Here is a 3,715-nt window from a genome sequence, read left to right as displayed (position 1 = left end):
GGTGGCAGGTGAGGGAAAAGAAAAGAGAGACAAAGAGAGAGGGGGAGGGAGGGGGGGAAAAGAGAGATGGAAGGAAGGAAGGAAGGAAGGAAGGAAGGAAGGAAGGAAGGAAGGAAGGAAGGAAGGAAGGAAGGGACAGAAGGAGCGAGCGAGGGAGGGAGGAAGAAAGGAAAGGGCCAAGAGAAGAAAGGAACTGTATGTATATATGTAAAAATACACACATATGGCTACATGCAGAGATGTATAAACATAAATGTTTATATATGTATAAGTGTATTTGACATAGAGAAAGGATCCCTTGCCTTCATAGACTCTCTCCAGAGGATTTGCAAGAAGGCCTGGATGAGAATCACACTAGCTGAAGAGGACATACACAGAGGAGTTGAAAGGTGTCCACTAGGGTGACTGATCACACCTAGGAGATCACAGTATCTTATGTTCCAGTCTTCAGTTTTTTAAGTTGTCTCAGTTTCAACACTGATTTAACAATTCAAATACAAACAATTAAACCATAAAGAATTGTCAAATGAACAGCTTTTGTTTGTGTTGCAATTTGAGTAGTTTAAGGAGAAGGTTCATTAAAAATTCATGGGTTTCACTCAGTGGGCTTCTTGGGGCACTGTCAGGAGTTCATGGGAGGCTCTTAACCCACAGATGCTTGCTGGGCGATGAATTTGAATGCTTTTCTAAAAATATTCTGATCTCCTTGAGGGCAGCTACTAAGGCCACATCAATAAGTACAACAGATTCAATTATTTTGACTCAATTTCAGATCAGTTTACTCACCCAGTCAATTCAGCGACCTGGGGATAACTAGCACACAGGATGACACAATCCAGACCTAAAACGTGCTTGACTGACTAATACATTCAGCTAATTCTAGGAGGAAATGGTAGAGATAAATTGAAAACCTTACATACAGGTTAGAAAAACAGACTCCACAAATACAAGATGGAAGAGTCAGGGTTAGAGAATAATTCATGTGAAGAGGATCTTGGGGCTATAGTGGACTATAAACTTAATAAGGGGCACAAAATGAAAACAAAAAGACAATGAAGACAAGCATTGATTCTGACAGTCAGATAGAGCCAATGCAGTGTGTCTAATATAGTGTTTCTCAAAGTGTGATCTGGGGACCCCTTAGGATGCCAATACCATTTCAGGGGTTCTATGAGGTAAATATCATATTCATAATAATGCTAAAATGCTTAAGTTTCTAACATGGAGGATACTGATAGATATAACCCATATAAACAAAATCTCTTGGGGAGTCTCAATAATTTTTATGAGTGTGAAAGGATTCCTGAGGCCAAAAAGCTTGAGAACTGCTGCTCCCATCTAATATCCTTATTTCATGGATGACAAAACAAAGACACAAGAAGATTAAGTAATTTGTCCAGAATCAAAACAGGCATAAGATAGCCAAGCTGGTACTATCCTCTCACTCCAAATCAATAATTCTTTCCCTTGCCCCATCCGGAGGTTGTATTAATGGAGACACAGCTTCCTAGAGTATGGATGTGCTAGTCCTGTTGACATCTGCTCTGGTCAAACAGCCTCATGAGTATTCTATTCAATTCAGGAAATCAATGTTTTAGACTGGACATTGGAAAACTAGAGAATGCCTAAAGAAAGACAAACAAAGTGAAGTCTATGTCATATGAGAGTCTGTTGAAGGGTTGTGAGTTGTATTTAGCCCTAAGAAGAGGAGATTCTTATACCTAGGTATTGATTCCTGTGGGGAGATGGTAGTGAAAGCATGTAGCTAATTTGCCTTAAATAATAAACAAGGCTTCCTGAGTTTGGGCTCTGCGCTTTGTTCCTATACACAAAGAATTTATGCAACCTTCATAACCACACACAGAAGTAGATATAATTTTTATCCTTATTGATGAGGAAACTGAGACGGAGGGAATTTGACTTGCTCTGAGTCAAATGATTGATGAGTATCAGAGACAGAATTCAAGGTCATGCCATCCTAACTCCAAGTCTGGTATCCTGTCCACTATGGCACCTAGTTACCCCAAACTGTAGAAAACAAGACAGTGTAGGACAAGAATCTTGAAAGAAATGCGTAAAACATCCAGTTATAAGAATAATCATGCTGATGAGATTATATATACATTGACATATCATATACATGTACAGTGCATAACATGGGTGAACTGGTCTACAAGTCATAGCTTACATTATATGTAGATATCCCCTGCCTAGTTCCAGTCAACCACATGGAAGCTTGAATGGAAAGCTTCCAGTCATTTGTAGGGCTCTCAATGTTTTGTTTTGTCTCCTGAAAGAGTAAGAGGCTAGACATTCTGTTCCTGCTTCTCTTGGCTGTTGACAGGAGGACAACATCTGCACTGTTCCATGGGCTTAAGCCTTTACTTTAGTATTTTCTTGCCTTCCAGCTATAGCAGAAATAGAACCCTAGAGTTTCTGCTGCTTCCTTTCTTCCTTTCTCTTCCAGTATCCAGAGAGAAGCCTGGAGGTCCATTCTTCCTAGCATTCTTACTTGCTAGACCTCCTCGGATCTAGAGATGAGCCACATGGTACAAGGCTAGCTTCATAGCTTCCCCACCTTCTCCTTCTCCAGGAGCTGAAAAACCCATACACTTATATTCAGGCAGATCCCTCTAGACATAGGACAGGTATCAATTATAATCAATTAGAAAATTTATGGGATTGATTCTGAGCCTTATATTTTGTAGTAAGTAATGTGTGTAGACATAGATAATACATAAACATATATATGTACATGTGTATTATATATAAGTCATTATTGATAGATTTCTGTTGTGTTAATTGTTTATTCATCTTATGGTCCATGCACTTGGTGGTTCAACTTTTACTAGATGAACATGTTAATACTCAGTTTGAAATTCCCATATAATATATGTTCTGATTATATCTACTGAATATCTCTCCCTAGAAGATGGATTTTTAACCTGGAGTCTGAATTTTTTTAAAATTAACTCTTTATATTTTGATATAGTCTATGTAATGCATTTAAAATATTATTTTTTCCTCTCTTGGATCTACTTCTCATTCTTCAGAATTTACCATTATGTCATAGCTACCTTCTTATGAGAAAAGTTCCTTCTTCCCCTGTTGTCTTTTCACCTGAAGTATCCCTTCGCTCACTCAGCCCCTTTCTCTCACTCATAATTTCTTCTTGGAATTCATTTTTGAGAAAGAACTCAGCATAACAATTCATCTTTTTTCTCCTGGCTCTGCTCATCATTCCAAACTTGGCCACCACCCCCTTATTTAGGTTCCTGCCCACCTTTACCTTTTCAGCTCCTTTTTAATGATTATTCTCACCTTTTAGAATATTATTTCCTGAGAACAGGGACTCTTTTTACTCTTTATTTTTTACTTGTCTTCATGACCTCACAAAGTCCAGTGCCAGGCACAGAGTAAATTATTAACAAAAGGTCATTCATTGAAGACTTCAGAAGGGATTGGTAGGCTTCCTTAGACTGCCAAGCATTAAAATAATTATCTTAAAGAAAAATATAGCATGCAGTTAGGTGGCACAGTGAATAGAACACTGGCCCTGAAGTCAGGAGAACCTGAGTTCAAATCTGGCCTCAGACACTTGACATGGTTATTAGCTGTGTGACTTTGATTAAGTTACTTAACCTCAATTGCCTTGCTTTCCCCCCTCCAAGGAAGAAAGAAAGAAAGAAAGAAAGAAAGAAAGAAAGAAAGAAAG

The sequence above is a fragment of the Petaurus breviceps genome, unplaced genomic scaffold (assembly GCF_028583685.1).
Source record: "Petaurus breviceps papuanus isolate PSGF00001 unplaced genomic scaffold, PetGlider_PUasm1.0 188, whole genome shotgun sequence".
Taxonomy (NCBI): Eukaryota; Metazoa; Chordata; class Mammalia; order Diprotodontia; family Petauridae; genus Petaurus; species Petaurus breviceps.
Note: the sequence above shows the minus strand (reverse complement) of the source record.